The sequence below is a fragment of the Aulostomus chinensis genome, chromosome 1 (genome assembly GCF_037954235.1).
Source record: "Aulostomus chinensis isolate RoL2024-O1b breed Wild chromosome 1, RoL_Achi_v1.0, whole genome shotgun sequence".
NCBI classification, from domain to species: domain Eukaryota; kingdom Metazoa; phylum Chordata; class Actinopteri; order Syngnathiformes; family Aulostomidae; genus Aulostomus; species Aulostomus chinensis.
The window spans coordinates 14,089,568-14,105,809 of NC_141320.1; the positions used below are offsets into that span (position 1 = coordinate 14,089,568).

Here is a 16,242-nt window from a genome sequence, read left to right on the forward strand (position 1 = left end):
CGATACTGTTAGCATCGTTTTGAGTTCAATAGCAATTCTTACGACATCACTGTCAGCATCATTTTTTATTTACTCGCAACTCAAACCACATGACTGTCAGCATCACTTTGAGGTTATTCGAAACTTTCACTCCATTACTGTTAGCATCATTTTGAGTTCATTAGCAATTCTTACTACATCACTGTCACATCATTTGAGATCACTAGCAATTCTTCCGACATCACTGTCGCATTATTTTGAGGTTCGAAGCAACTCTTACTACATGACTATCAGCATCACTTTGAGGTTGTTCGAAACTTTCACTCCATTACTGTTAGCATCATTTTGAGTTCATTAGCAATTCTTACTAAATCAGTGTCGCATCATTTTGAGATCTTTAGCAATTCTTCTGACATCACTGTCGCATTATTTTGAGGTTCGTAGCAACTCTTACTACATGACCGTCAGCATCATTTTGAGGTTATTCGAAACTTTCACTCCATTACTGTTAGCATCATTTTGAGTTCATTAGCAATTCTTACTACATCACTGTCGCATCATTTTGAGATCATTAGCAATTCTTCCGACATCACTGTCACATTATTTTTAGCTTCGTAGCAACTCTCAGTACATGACTTTCAGCATCACTTTGAGGTTGTTCGAAATGTTCACTCCATTACTGTTAGCATCATTTTGAGTTCATTAGCAATTCTTACTAAATCACTGTCGCATCATTTTGAGATCTTTAGCAATTCTTCTAACATCACTGTCGCATTATTTTGAGGTTCGTAGCAACTCTTACTACATGACTGTCAGCATCACTTTGAGGTTTTTCGAAACACTTACTACATTACTGTAAGCATCACTGAATTGATTAGCAACTATCACTACATTACTGTTAGCTTCATTTTGAGTTAATTAGCAATTCTTCCGATACACTGTCGCAATATTTTGAGGTTCGTAGCAACTTTTACTACATCATCGTTGTTTTATTTTGAGGTTCGAAGCAACTCTTACTACTTTACTGTTAGCATAATTTTGAGTCTGTTAGCAATTCTTAAGACATCACTGTCGCATTAAATTGAGTTCATTAGCAACTCTTACTACAAGACTGTCAGCATCACTTTGAAGTTGTTCAAAACACTTACTACATGACTGTCAGCATCACTTTCAGGTTGTTGGAAACTCTTACTACATTACTGTAAGCATCACTGAGTTGATTAGCAACTATCACTACATAACTGTTAGCATCATTTTGAGTTTATTAGCAATTACTCCGACATCACTGTCTCAATATTTTGAGGTTCGCGGCAACTTTGACTACATTACTGTCACATTATTTTGAGGTTCGTAGCAACTCTTACTACATGACTGTCAGCATCACTTTGAGGTTGTTTGAAACACTTACTACATTACTGCAAGCTTCACTGACTTGATTAGCAACTATCACTACATTACTGTTAGCATCATTTTAAGTTCATTTGCAATTCTTCTGACATCACAGTCGCATTATTTTGAGGTTCGTAGCAACTATCACTACATTACTGTCAGCATCATTTTGAGTTCATTAGCAATTCTTACTAAATCACTGTCGCATCATTTTGAGATCATTAGCAATTCTTCTGAAATCACTGTCGCATTACTTTGAGGTTATTAGCAACTCTTACTACATTACTGTCTGCATCATTTTTAGGTTACTTGAAACTCTAACCACATGAGTGTCAGCATCACTTAGTTTATTAGCAACTATCACTACATTACTGTTCGCATCATTTTGAGTTCATTAGCAATGTGGGGCTTTGATTGGGAATTGTAAGAAAAATCACTGAATGAACAACACAAACACAGACTGTGTCTGAAATTCCACACCTGCACCCGACTCAGAATGAAAAACCAGTGTGGACTCAATTGTATCCACTAACCATACTGATTCTGGAGAAATTTCTTTGTGTGTTTTGATGGACGCGAGCCAAGTAGAAATTTCCCACAATGCAATAGGGCGGCGTTTGGTCAGTGTTGAGCAGGCGTCAGTCTGACAATGATGTCATTTTATTGTGTCATCACCTGACCAGACCCAAAAGTAGGCTCAGGTATCAGTTTCTTCTCAATGCTAATGTCTGCTAGCTTAGTCTGCTACTTTGATGGCTCTGCCTGCTCAAAGGTCCAGACCCCTGGATGTGGTGGTTCCTACCTGAATGTAGAGTCTGTCAGCTCATGTTGTTAAATCAACTCACCAGGAACACCAGTAGATTTCAATGGACTGACAATGAGTCTCATTGAATGGGTGTCTCGTCCAACGAGAAACAATCAGTCTCAGGTTGAAGCTCATCAATGAGGTCTTGTGGATCAGTGGCTTGCATGAATGAATGAGTTGGAAGACTTCTTGGAAATTAAAGAGGATTTAATACAATGAAGAAAACCCTTAAGACAGAGTGATAATTCCAGCAGAGTAATTAAGGCCCATATTGAGTAGCAGGTATGAATTAGCCTGGATTTTTCTGAGCTTCAAGTAGACGGCTAAGAGGCAGGTGGAAAGGTGTGTAGGATGAACGATGGTGACCTCCAACCAAATGAAGAGGACTGAGTGGAGGCTGACCAGCTCTACGGAGTCAGGCGGAGTTTGGCAGCGAGACAGGAGTCCAGGCCTGAATCGGTGAAAACCAACGTAACCGGCTTACGTTCTCAGCTGGATTCTCCCATCGATGTACGACGCCTCTCCAACGAACTGGTGGGAGGACGGCCTCCAAAGCCTCCACCTCGTCGACCGTGGCTCCCGCTGAGATTTGCTCGATGAAGAAGGGAAGCGCGTTGATGGGCTACCCTCTGGTCTCAGGCTGCTGGCTGCCTGGACTAAGCTGCTCTTCTCCGACACAAAGGTGGCTTCTCTCTCTTCAAGGCTCACAGGAGGTCAAGAGTGTAGCGACCGTGAGCCGAGATCGATGATGAATTACAAAAATAGAAAATCAAAAAATAAATTAGAGGAATAGAAAAGAAAAGGGGGAGGAGCCGGACCAGCTGCTCTAGGAGCTCACACACAAAGGGCAGAAACAAGAAGCACTGAAGAGAGCGCCAGCAGTGGATGGTGCCACCACTGTTACAGTAAACTGGTCCGCCTCAGAGCAGTGACCTTTGACCTGTGAGGGGTTGTTGGCCAATCAGCACACTTTGCTGTCTTCAGTCCTTCTCAGATATCAACAAATGAAGCTGGTTGAACAGACAGCAATCATCATCACTCAGAGACATCACCTGGAGAGGAAGACTGCTCCGAGTTCTGACAATGACAGTGAAGAGGCAAGGAGAGCTGGACAACCACAGACAGTGAAACATTCGGAACATCATGTTGATACACGTGTGTGTGTGTGTGTGTGTGTGTGTGTGTGTGTGTGTGTGTGTGTGTGTGTGTGTGTGTGTGTGTGTGTGTCAGAATCGGAATCAGAATCTTTTATTTTTGTTGTACGGGGAGGGGGGGGTACAGTGACAATAGTTAGAGCGCTCTTCCAGAGCCACCGTGCACCACAGAATGCAGATACAAAGAAAAGATAGAAAAGATAAAAGCAAGATAAAAGACACTGTTAGAACAGAAAGATCCATAAACCCACCAACCAGAGGTGTGTCTGGTACAGATGTGGAATTATTGGCTCACACAATGTTGAGGACACTGGAAGAAGACAAACAAAAAAGGCTGGTGTGATCCAGACCTTCATCAAAAATGGTCCTGGAGAACTGTTCAATGTGTCAGGACTTCTGTCCATTGTCTTCTGCTTATCCTGTTCAGGGTCATGGAGGGGGTGGAGCCTATCCCAGCAGCTTTTGGGCGACAGGCCGTGTTCACCCTGGACAGGTCACCAGTCCATCACAGGGCCAACACATCCACAGACAAACATTCCAAGCCAGACTCAGGAGGATTTCTCCACCCTACAGACTGTAAAGGAACCATCAAAGATGGCAGTTGGAGTTCTGTGGATCTGTGCTGGATTCCTCGTCCTCACGGACCAGAAGTCTGTCTGAAATACTGCACTGATTGATGATCTTTTCATGAATCTGGAAAAGCTTCTAAAATGAAAGGAAAACAATCCTATCTTCTTCATGTCTCAAGCCAAATCAAACCAAGAGTTCTTTTATCATATTTTTTTAACCGGACGTCTGCTTTGACTGGTTGGTTGTTGAAAGAGAGCAGGACAGGACAGACAGCAGAAGACAAATATAGAGAAGGAAAGACAAAAGACAGAGAGAAAGGAGGGAGAGAATGACAAAAAGATGGGAACAAGATGAGGGTGAAAGACAAGCAGAGAGAAAGACAGAGGGACAGGGGGATGAAAGACAGACACGCAACCAACAACAGCAGCAGCAATAATAGTAAACTAGCTGCCAATGATAACGTCTCCTGGTCGCTGAAGCAATCAACTTCATAATAGGAGGATTGAAGAGCCAGGAAATAAAATATTAGCACAATACTGATGTGAATGTTCGTGCAATACTGAGAACACTGATATGTAGACGACTAGTAGGGGCGGCACGGTGGTGCAAGAAGACAAACAAAAAAGGCTGGTGTGATCCAGACCTTCATCAAAAATGGTCCTGGAGAACTGTTCAATGTGTCAGGACTTCAGAAGCTCCAATCCTCTCTAAGGTCCAGTGAGAGTGGAAGAGATTATAAATGAGAGAAGCAGGGCCCTCACTCAGAACTGAACCAGCTCAGTTGGGAGAGCCTTAGACTGAAGATCTAAAGGTCCCTGGTCCGATCCCAGGTTTCAGCAGAGGAGCAGCATTGACTTTACTTTCCAGTGGAGGAACTGCAGACATGAAGGAAACTAACATCTTGTCCTGTGCATTCTTGTGACATTCAGGACATTTTTGGAGCCTCTTGTTGGATTTTGCCACAGAGAATCAGAGCCAATCAAAAGCATGGTGGACTTTAACATGGAGGACTGAACAAGTCAAGAAAGCATCAGTTTGACCTTCACAGGTGTTTCTGTTCCTGTCTCAATGCTGTAGAAAGAGCCTGAGGAGCTCAGACGGTAGAGCATCAGACTTTTAATCTGAGGGTCCAGGGTTCAAGTCCCTGTTCAGGTGCTGTGGAGGTTCCAGTGTTTGACAACATGGGACTGGATGAAGTTTAGTGTTGAACAAACTGTCATCATCAAAAGTAGAAGTGTTCTTGTCTTGCCACTGTGAGACTGTCGCTAGAAAACTGACCAACAGTAATAAACAATAATTTCATGTGGCATGCAATTAACAAAACACCTACACTGATGGTCGAGGGGGGGGGGGTGGAGCCTATCCCAGCATCTACGGGCCAGAGGCGGGGTTCACCCTGGACAGGTCACCAGTCCATCACAGGGTCAGCACACAGAGACGAACAACCATTTATACCTACGGTCAATTTAGAGTGTCCAATCAGCCTCGTCCCCAATTACATGTCTTTGGACGGTGGGAAGGAGCCGGAGTACCAGAGAGAACCCACGCATTCATGGGGAGAACATGCAGGCTCTACACAGAAAGATTCCCCACCCGAGCCTGGACTCAAACCAGAACCTTCTTGCTGTGAGGCCACAGTGCTCACCACTGCACCATCATGCAGCCATGCTCTCTTCTACTTTCCTCAATTGTGTTTCTTTCATGTCCTCCTGAGATCATTCTAGTTACTGTCAAAGCCCTGATGACATCATCAGGAATTCTGACTTTGATCTGGAGACTCTTGCTTTAATCTGAATTTGATCTGACTAATGTTTTAGTTTAGGTTGCATGATACCGTCCACCTCATTTCTCCTGATGGACTGGTGACCTGTCCAGGGTGAACCCTGCCTCTTGAACAACGTCACCTGGGATCGCCCCCCCCCCCCCCCCCCCCGTGACCCTTAAAGGATAAGAACAGAAAGTGGATGGAGGGATGGACTCAACACTGAAATCAGCTGATCTGATCCACATTCTAATGTTTCCTGTCCCTCTTTCGGAGTCAGTCAGAATAGTAGTGTATATAATAATGTATATCCAACCTTGTAGTATCTTTCCAAAGCTTTTAGTATTTCTTCTTGTTTCTACTTGTAGTTTTAGTGTCTGGATCTTTTCTTTTGATGTCCTGCTGTCTGCTCTTTGCTTTTGGAGCTTCCTTCAACAACTACCAGGCCTCCTGGGTACTGTAGGAAACATGGTCAAGTTCTTCTGACTTCTCCAGGAACGTCCTGCTCACATTGGTCTGTCTTCATTTTGACTCCTCCCACTGCCACAATGACCAGCCTTTATACTCTTGGTGACTGGGGCCCTGGTTGCTGCAGGCCTCAACACCAGCCTGTGGTTGAGAGCAGGGCAGAACAGAACTGACAGTATCTCCCATGCAGGACCTGGGTCATCGCCTGGTGCCAGCTGGGGCACCGCTTTAACCTGGACCCCTAGAGGATCTTCTCCAGGAACTGGCCTTTTTGGTTCCATCAAGGCCTGAGAGGATGGTGAAGAGTGATCCTCCACCAGGCAGCACAGTCAGCAGCAGCCATTTTGTTCCACTAGAATCAAGTATGATAGTGACAGACTGGTGAGTACTTGCTAACTAACACTTCCTGTTTTTCCTGCTATTCTTCCATGAATGTGCTCATGTTGGCTGGTCCCCAACCACAGTTTCAAAGCCATGATGACATCTTTCATCAACAATCAGACTTATTTTTTCTCTATTAGGACAAATAAGGTTTCAACTGACATGGCTGGCCAACGTCCTGGAGTTCATTCAGCCTGGAGAACCAGGTGCTGGTTCCTTCTTTTACCAGGCAGGAACGGGCAGCAGATCCAAGATCAGTAGGTGAAGATGTCTGCTTTGACTGGTAGGAGGAAAGAGAGCAGGAGAGCTGGTCAGAGACAAAGACAGATCATGAAGAAGGAGTGCTGTATTCTGCTAGCACATGCTAGTGACAGTCAGAGATCAGGAGTCTCAGCAGGGAAAGATTCATCTCTTATTTCAGAGGACAATTGGACGTTCACTGGAAGACTGTGAATGTTTGAGGGTCAGAGGAGAAAAGAGGACAAGTGCACCTGTTGTGTGTGATGGGGCACCAGCATGGAGGAAGTTGTCAAACATTTTGAGCGAAAAAGCATGAATCTTCAAGTAAAGAATTAAAATGATTTAGTTAACAATGAGGTCTCTGTCATAAAACAAAAGGAACAACTGACTCCCTCACCATTTCCACCCTCTTCAACAGATTCACATTTCAAAACAACCAGGTTTATTTTGTTCCCTTTTAGCAGAGGATGGTTTTGATCCATCCACCTCTGGGTTCCTCTGTAAATCCATATTTTGGGTTCTGGCTTGTTCTGCTTTTCATTTTGTGTTTGTATTAAAGTTCTGTTGCTTAAAAAAAGAGGTTTTTGCCTTTTTAAAAACACACACACACACACACACACACACACACTACAGCCAAGCATATAGAATGATACAGTCTGAGGTGGTTTTGACTGGTCGGCACCAATGTGCACTGTTTGGCACTGAAGTCATGTGACTGAAGTCATCCAGTCATGTGACTGAAGTCATCCATTCATGTCAGTGATGTCACTCTGCAGGACTGTCACTGCCGTCTCATTCTAGAAAAGAATCCAGACTCCACCTGTGGCTCCATGATAACTGATGGACCTCTGGTTGGAGGCTGGACGATGATGTTTGGTCTGGGGGGGTTAAGATGGTGGGGCTGTTTCAGTTCTAGTGCTGAAGGCTTTCACCATGACAGTCAGACTCTCCTCTGTCCTTCATGGTCCCTCAAATGTGCAGTGTGGACCTCACACACTGAATTTAGCCTGAAAACTCTTCATGAACAGCAGGAGACTCAGAGTCTCTGTGGCGCTCGGCTGTTAACAGAGAGGCTGGTGGTTGGAGCCCCCCAGGGACCAGGACCAGGCTCTACTGGTGCTGAGGACTCAGTTGATCAGCTGCTGAGTTGCTACTTGATGTCAGCATTGGTCTGTTTCATCCTGAGTAGTTTGATCCTAGCAGAGTCGCTGCATCAATGATCTGAATGTGGACGGACAGACTGACCCTCCACAGCAGACGCCTGTCACAGATCTCTGGATGAGACACTTTGAGGTAAAGCCAGGTTCTGCCAGTCCCACTCACATGTTTCAATCACATGTTCAGAGATGGGTTTGTTGTTCCTGAATCCATTTCTTATTTTCTGATCACCTTGTGGATTGTTCATCATTCTCCTCATCACCATACTTTAGGTTGCAGTACGAACACCTGAGTTAGTCTGGGGTTGCAGGAATCATACAGCATCCAGATAATAGCAGGCTGAAACATTTATTTAAAAGAGTTTAACATGGTTACACACACACACACACACACACACACACACGTGTATCAACATGATGTTCCGAATGTTTCACTGTCTGTGGTTGTCCAGCTCTCCTTGCCTCTTCACTGTCATTGTCAGAACTCGGAGCAGTCTTCCTCTCCAGGTGATGTCTCTGAGTGATGATGATTGCTGTCTGTTCAACCAGCTTCATTTGTTGATATCTGAGAAGGACTGAAGACAGCAAAGTGTGCTGATTGGCCAACAACCCCTCACAGGTCAAAGGTCACTGCTCTGAGGCGGACCAGTTTACTGTAACAGTGGTGGCACCATCCACTGCTGGCGCTCTCTTCAGTGCTTCTTGTTTCTGCCCTTTGTGTGTGAGCTCCTAGAGCAGCTGGTCCGCCCCCCCCCCCCTTTTCTTTTCTATTCCTCTAATTTATTTTTTGATTTTCTATTTTTGTAATTCATCATCGATCTCGGCTCACGGTCGCTACACTCTTGACCTCCTGTGAGCCTTGAAGAGAGAGAAGCCACCTTTGTGTCGGAGAAGAGCAGCTTAGTCCAGGCAGCCAGCAGCCTGAGACCAGAGGGTAGCCAATCAACGCGCTTCCCTTCTTCATCGAGCGAATCTCAGCGGGAGCCATGGTCGACGAGGTGGAGGCTTTGGAGGCCGTCCTCCCACCAGTTCGTTGGAGAGGCGTCGTACATCGATGGGAGAATCCAGCTGAGAACGTAAGCCGGTTACGTTGGTTTTCACCGATTCAGGCCTGGACTCCTGTCTCGCTGCCAAACTCCGCCTGACTCCGTAGAGCTGGTCAGCCTCCACTCAGTCCTCTTCATTTGGTTGGAGGTCACCATCGTTCATCCTACACACCTTTCCACCTGCCTCTTAGCCGTCTACTTGAAGCTCAGATAAATCCAGGCTAATTCATACCTGCTACTCAATATGGGCCTTAATTACTCTGCTGGAATTATCACTCTGTCTTAAGGGTTTTCTTAATTGTATTAAATCCTCTTTAATTTCCAAGAAGTCTTCCAACTCATTCATTCATGCAAGCCACTGATCCACAAGACCTCATTGATGAGCTTCAACCTGAGACTGAGTGTTTCTCGTTGGACGAGACACCCATTCAATGAGACTCATTGTCAGTCCATTGAAATCTACTGGTGTTCCTGGTGAGTTGATTTAACAACATGAGCTGACAGACTCTACATTCAGGTAGGAACCACCACATCCAGGGGTCTGGACCTTTGAGCAGGCAGAGCCATCAAAGTAGCAGACTAAGCTAGCAGACATTAGCATTGAGAAGAAACTGATACCTGAGCCTACTTTTGGGTCTGGTCAAGTGATGACACAATAATATGACATCATTGTCAGACTGACGCCTGCTCAACACTGACCAAACGCCGCCCTATTGTATTGTGGGAAATTTCTGCTTGGCTCGCGTCCATCAAAACACACAAAGAAATTTCTCCAGAATCAGGATTGACAGTGGATACAATTGATTCCACACTGGTTTCGGGTGCAGGTGTGGAATTTCAGACACAGTCTGTGTTTGTGTTGTTCATTCAGTGATTTTTCTTACAATTCCCAATCAAAGCCCCACATTGCTAATGAACTCAAAATGATGCTAACAGTAATGTAGTGATAGTTGCTAATAAACTAAGTGATGCTGACAGTAATGTAGTAAGAGTTGCTTCGAACCTCAAAGTAATGCGACAGTGATTTCAGAAGAATTGCTAATGATCTCAAAATGATGCGACAGTGATGTCGTAAGAATTACTAATAAACTCAAAACGATGCAAACAGTAATGTAGTGATAGTTGCTAATAAACTCAGTGATGCTTACAGTCATGTAGTAAGAGTTGCTACGAACCTCAAAATAATGCAAGAATAATGTAGTAAGAGTTGCTAAAAACCACAAAATAATGCGACTGTGATGTCGGAAGAATTGCTCATGATCTCAAAATGATGCGACGGTAATCTAGTAAGAGCTGCTAATAAATTCAAAATGATGCTAACAGTAATGTAGTGAAAGTTTCGAATAACCTCAAAGTGATGCTGACAGTCATGTGGTAAGAGTTGCTACGAACCTCAAAATAATGCAAGAATAATGTAGTAAGAGTTGCTAAAAACCACAAAATAATGCGACTGTGATGTCGGAAGAATTGCTCATGATCTCAAAATGATGCGACGGTAATCTAGTAAGAGCTGCTAATAAATTCAAAATGATGCTAACAGTAATGTAGTGAAAGTTTCGAATAACCTCAAAGTGATGCTGACAGTCATGTGGTTAGAGTTTCGAGTAACCTAAAAATGATGCGGACAGTAATGTATTAAGAGTTGCTAATAACCTCAAAATAATGCGACAGTGATTTCAGAAAAATTTCTAATGAACTCAAAATGATGCTAACAGTAACGTAGTGATAGTTGCTAATAAACTCAGTGATACTTACAATAATGTAGTAAGAGTTTCAAACTCCCTCAAAATGATGCTGACAGTCATGTAGTAAGAGTTGCTACTAAACTCAAAATAATGCGACAGTGATGTCGGAAGAGTTGCTAATGAACTCAAAATGATGCTACAGTGATGTAGTAAGAGATGCTAAAAAACTAAAAATGATACTGACGGTAATGTAGGAAGAGTTGAAACTAACGTTAAAATTATGCTACACTGTTGTCATAAGAATTGCTAATACACTCAAAATGATGCTTACAGTAATGTAGTAAGTGTTTCGAACTACCTCAAAGTGATGCTGACAGTCATGTAGTCAGAGTTGCTACGAACCTCAAAATAATGCGACAGTGATGTTGGAAGAATTGCTAATGGTCTCAAAATGATGCGACAGTGATGTAGCAAGAATTGCTAATGAACTCAAAATGATGCTAACTGTAATGGAATGAAAGTTTCGAATGGCCTCAAAGTGATGCTGACAGTCATATAGTAAGAGTTGCTACAAAACTCAAAATAATGCGACAGCGATGTCGGAAGAATTGCTAATAAACTCAAAATGATGCTGACGGAAATCTAGTAAGAGCTGCTAATGATCTCAAACTGATGCTACAGTGATGTTGTAAGAATTGCTAATGATATCAAAATGATGTGACGGTCATGTAGTAAGAATTGCTAATGAACTCAAAATAATGCCAACAGTAATGTAGCGATAGTTGCTAATAAACTCAGTGATGCTTACAGTAATGTCGTAAGTGTTTCGAACTACCTCAAAGTGATGCTGACAGTCATGTAGTAAGAGTTGCTACGAACCTCAAAATAATGCGACAGTGATGTCGGAAGAACTGCTAAGGAACTCAAAATGATGCTAACTGTAATGTCGTGAAAGTTTCGAATAACCTCAAAGTGATGCTGACAGTCATGCAGTAAGAGTTGCTACGAACCTCAAAATAATGCGACAGTGATGTCAGAAGAATTGCTAATGATCTCAAAATGATGCGACAGTGATGTAGTGAAAGTTTCGAATAACCTCAAAGTGATGCTGACAGTCACCTGGTTAGAGTTGCGAGTAACCTAAAAATGATGCTGAGAGTAATGTAGTAAGAGTTGCTAATAACCTCAAAATAATGCTACAGTGATGTCGGAAGAATTGTTAATGAACTCAAAGTGATGCTGACAGTCATGTAGTGATAGTTGCTAATAAACTCAGTTATGCTTACAGTAACGTAGTAAGTGTTTTGAACAACCTCAAAGTGAAGCTGACAGTCATGTAGTAAGAGTTGCTACTAACCTCAAAATTATACTACGGTGATGTCGTAAGAATTGCTAATGATCTCAAAATGATGCTACAGTGATGCCGGAAGAATTGCTAATGAATTCAAGAATGATGCTGACAGTAATGTAGTGATAGTTGCTAATAAACTCAAAGTGATGCTGACAGTAATTTATGAAGAGTTGCTAAAAACCTTAAAATAATGACACAGTAATGTAGTAAGAGTTGCTATGAAACTAAAAATAATGCGACAGTGATGTAAGAAGAATTGCTAATGATCTGAGATGAGAGTCAGGGTTTTCCAAGTTGATCTCCTCCCACGCATGAATTCTCTCTGGTATCATTCCACTTACTGCGAAGACGAGCCGTGGATGTATTGTCCTGAGCTCAGGGCTTGTCAGATACCATGACCCTCAACTAAATGTGGCAGAAACCCTGCCCTCTTCATTTAGGGCTGGAAGGTGTAAGAGATACTGGGAGCTCATCGAGGCTACGTCCTCCGCGGTCTCCTCAGGCTGGCCAGCACAAGAGAAGACCGCCAACTGGCCGGGACAGGCGGTCTCCGTTGTTGTTGTTGCCGCCGTGGTCGGCCTTTCTTTCTTTCTTTCCTTTTTTCACACGATCACAGGGGAGAGCGCGGACGCAGTCCCCCACTGTCAGAAATTATGCAGTTGAGATTCCCACATTTGGGGAATTCACCAGGGTCAGCACAGCCCCAGTGCAATGGCTGAGCCTCACCCGGGGAGAACCACCTTGCTGATCATGGTATCTCCCCTGCCAGGTAAGTATGACTCGCTGAGCTTAGGAACAGACATCAGCTCCAGCGACACAGCCTTCTGACTGACAGGCAGGGAGGCCGACACAGCGCCTGATCTTTCCTACCTTGTGCCAATCTGCCGCGTGCGCAGCCCCCTTTGTTTCTCACAACGATGCCGGATGTCGGATATCCCAAGCCCGGGAAGCTCAGGCACATTGAAGGTTCAGGTCTTTCAGAGTGCATTCCAAAGCCTTTTGGGAAAGGCTCAGAGAGCAGTGCCGTCAGCGGACCTCCATCCTTATCTGGAGTGCAAACGGAGCCACAACTTGACGCCCAGCGGCAGCGCGGGCGGAAATCCAGCCCCGGCCTCATGTGCAGCACTCGAGAGTTGGCCTGAAGAGCACGGGATTTGCTCCTGACAAAAGGGGAGGGGCCCGCACTGTTCCTGGAAGGCCATTGCGGCCGCAGGCTGAGGAAAAGCTGCAGTGCAGGAGGAGAACCCTGGTCCGGCTTTGGGTGGAGCAGGTGAGCGAGTGCCTGGCGGAGGCTTGTTTTATTTCCGACGAGAAATGCGGGGCATTGCACCACTCCTGGAAACACTGCAATACCAGGTTGATGCGTGGAAAGGACGGAGCAAGCTCCCGTTCCATCTCCCTCTTCCAAAAAGCAATTTAATATATGGTTCCCGGATAGGGAACGTACCAGATATTAATCTGATAAGAACAGATACTACACTTGATCTTAGCCAAAAGGCCGAGAAGCGATGCCTGTCAGCCACCCGACGTGAGAGCCAGCACCCCCGGTACAGCCAATCCCGGCCGCGGCTGTGGGCAGGAACTGCAACATTTTGGGTGGCGACACAAAATGCAGTGCCATAAACACTACATCTGGCACACTGGTTGTCCCCACTGCTATCCAAAGCAAAGGCAATCGGTGCCTTCACCCTGCTATGCTAGTGGGGCGACTCAAAGTAAAACAAAGCGGTGTTCAAAGCCACAAGCCAGCGACTCATCCTGGAGTCGGGGTTTTCCAAGTTGATCTCCTCCCACGCATGAATTCTCTGGTATCATTCCACTTACTGCGAAGACGAGCCGTGGATGTATTGTCCTGAGCTCAGGGCTTGTCAGATACCATGACCCTCAACTAAATGTGGCAGAAACCCTGCCCTCTTCATTTAGGGCTGGAAGGTGTGAGAGATACTGGGAGCTCATCGAGGCTACGTCCTCCGCGGTCTCCTCAGGCTGGCCAGCACAAGAGAAGACCGCCAACTGGCCGGGACAGGCGGTCTCCGTTGTTGTTGTTGCCGCCGTGGTCGGCCTTTCTTTCTTTCTTTCCTTTTTTCACACGATCACAGGGGAGAGCGCGGACGCAGTCCCCCACTGTCAGAAATTATGCAGTTGAGATTCCCACATTTGGGGAATTCACCAGGGTCAGCACAGCCCCAGTGCAATGGCTGAGCCTCACCCGGGGAGAACCACCTTGCTGATCATGGTATCTCCCCTGCCAGGTAAGTATGACTCGCTGAGCTTAGGAACAGACATCAGCTCCAGCGACACAGCCTTCTGACTGACAGGCAGGGAGGCCGACACAGCGCCTGATCTTTCCTACCTTGTGCCAATCTGCCGCGTGCGCAGCCCCCTTTGTTTCTCACAACGATGCCGGATGTCGGATATCCCAAGCCTGGGAAGCTCAGGCACATTGAAGGTTCAGGTCTTTCAGAGTGCATTCCAAAGCCTTTTGGGAAAGGCTCCGAGAGCAGTGCCGTCAGCGGACCTCCATCCTTATCTGGAGTGCAAACGGAGCCACAACTTGACGCCCAGTGGCAGCGCGGGCGGAAATCCAGCCCCGGCCTCATGTGCAGCACTCGAGAGTTGGCCTAAAGAGCACGGGATTTGCTCCTGACAAAAGGGGAGGGGCCCGCACTGTTCCTGGAAGGCCATTGCGGCCGCAGGCTGAGGAAAAGCTGCAGTGCAGGAGGAGAACCCTGGTCCGGCTTTGGGTGGAGCAGGTGAGCGAGTGCCTGGCGGAGGCTTGTTTTATTTCCGACGAGAAATGCGGGGCATTGCACCACTCCTGGAAACACTGCAATACCAGGTTGATGCGTGGAAAGGACGGAGCAAGCTCCCGTTCCATCTCCCTGTTCCAAAAAGCAATTTAATATATGGTTCCCGGATAGGGAACGTACCAGATATTAATCTGATAAGAACAGATACTACACTTGATCTTAGCCAAAAGGCCGAGAAGCGATGCCTGTCAGCCACCCGACGTGAGAGCCAGCACCCCCGGTACAGCCAATCCCGGCCGCGGCTGTGGGCAGGAACTGCAACATTTTGGGTGGCGACACAAAATGCAGTGCCATAAACACTACATCTGGCACACTGGTTGTCCCCACTGCTATCCAAAGCAAAGGCAATCGGTGCCTTCACCCTGCTATGCTAGTGGGGCGACTCAAAGTAAAACAAAGCGGTGTTCAAAGCCACAAGCCAGCGACTCATCCTGGAGTCGGGGTTTTCCAAGTTGATCTCCTCCCACGCATGAATTCTCTGGTATCATTCCACTTACTGCGAAGACGAGCCGTGGATGTATTGTCCTGAGCTCAGGGCTTGTCAGATACCATGACCCTCAACTAAATGTGGCAGAAACCCTGCCCTCTTCATTTAGGGCTGGAAGGTGTGAGAGATACTGGGAGCTCATCGAGGCTACGTCCTCCGCGGTCTCCTCAGGCTGGCCAGCACAAGAGGAGACCGCCAACTGGCTGGGACAGGCGGTCACCGTTGTTGTTGTTGCCGCCGTGGTCGGCCTTTCTTTCTTTCTTTCCTTTTTTCACACGATCACAGGGGAGAGCGCGGACGCAGTCCCCCACTGTCAGAAATTATGCAGTTGAGATTCCCACATTTGGGGAATTCACCAGGGTCAGCACAGCCCCGGTGCAATGGCTGAGCCTCACCCGGGGAGAACCACCTTGCTGATCATGGTATCTCCCCTGCCAGGTAAGTATGACTCGCTGAGCTTAGGAACAGACATCAGCTCCAGCGACACAGCCTTCTGACTGACAGGCAGGGAGGCCGACACAGCGCCTGATCTTTCCTACCTTGTGCCAATCTGCCGCGTGCGCAGCCCCCTTTGTTTCTCACAACGATGCCGGATGTCGGATATCCCAAGCCCGGGAAGCTCAGGCACATTGAAGGTTCAGGTCTTTCAGAGTGCATTCCAAAGCCTTTTGGGAAAGGCTCCGAGAGCAGTGCCGTCAGCGGACCTCCATCCTTATCTGGAGTGCAAACGGAGCCACAACTTGACGCCCAGCGGCAGCGCGGGCGGAAATCCAGCCCCGGCCTCATGTGCAGCACTCGAGAGTTGGCCTGAAGAGCACGGGATTTGCTCCTGACAAAAGGGGAGGGGCCCGCACTGTTCCTGGAAGGCCATTGCGGCCGCAGGCTGAGGAAAAGCTGCAGTGCAGGAGGAGAACCCTGGTCCGGCTTTGGGTGGAGCAGGTGAGCGAGTGCCTGGCGG

At 46.2% G+C, this 16,242-nt stretch overlaps 5 non-coding genes across 5 annotated transcripts; all 5 read right to left on the bottom strand.

Moving 5' to 3' along the window:
- Positions 1–12,600: 12,600 nt before the first annotated feature.
- LOC147270448 (U1 spliceosomal RNA) lies at positions 12,601–12,764 on the bottom strand. The gene has a single exon (XR_015116941.1). It is a non-coding gene; the product is annotated as a U1 spliceosomal RNA (small nuclear RNA).
- A 542-nt stretch (positions 12,765–13,306) lies between these two features.
- On the bottom strand, positions 13,307–13,497 carry LOC147270449 (U2 spliceosomal RNA). Its single transcript, XR_015117285.1, has one exon. It is a non-coding gene; the product is annotated as a U2 spliceosomal RNA (small nuclear RNA).
- A 586-nt stretch (positions 13,498–14,083) lies between these two features.
- LOC147270450 (U1 spliceosomal RNA) lies at positions 14,084–14,247 on the bottom strand. Its single transcript, XR_015116965.1, has one exon. It is a non-coding gene; the product is annotated as a U1 spliceosomal RNA (small nuclear RNA).
- A 542-nt stretch (positions 14,248–14,789) lies between these two features.
- LOC147270451 (U2 spliceosomal RNA) lies at positions 14,790–14,980 on the bottom strand. The gene has a single exon (XR_015117255.1). It is a non-coding gene; the product is annotated as a U2 spliceosomal RNA (small nuclear RNA).
- A 586-nt stretch (positions 14,981–15,566) lies between these two features.
- LOC147270452 (U1 spliceosomal RNA) lies at positions 15,567–15,730 on the bottom strand. Its single transcript, XR_015116787.1, has one exon. It is a non-coding gene; the product is annotated as a U1 spliceosomal RNA (small nuclear RNA).
- Between the last annotated feature and the right edge of the window lie 512 nt (positions 15,731–16,242).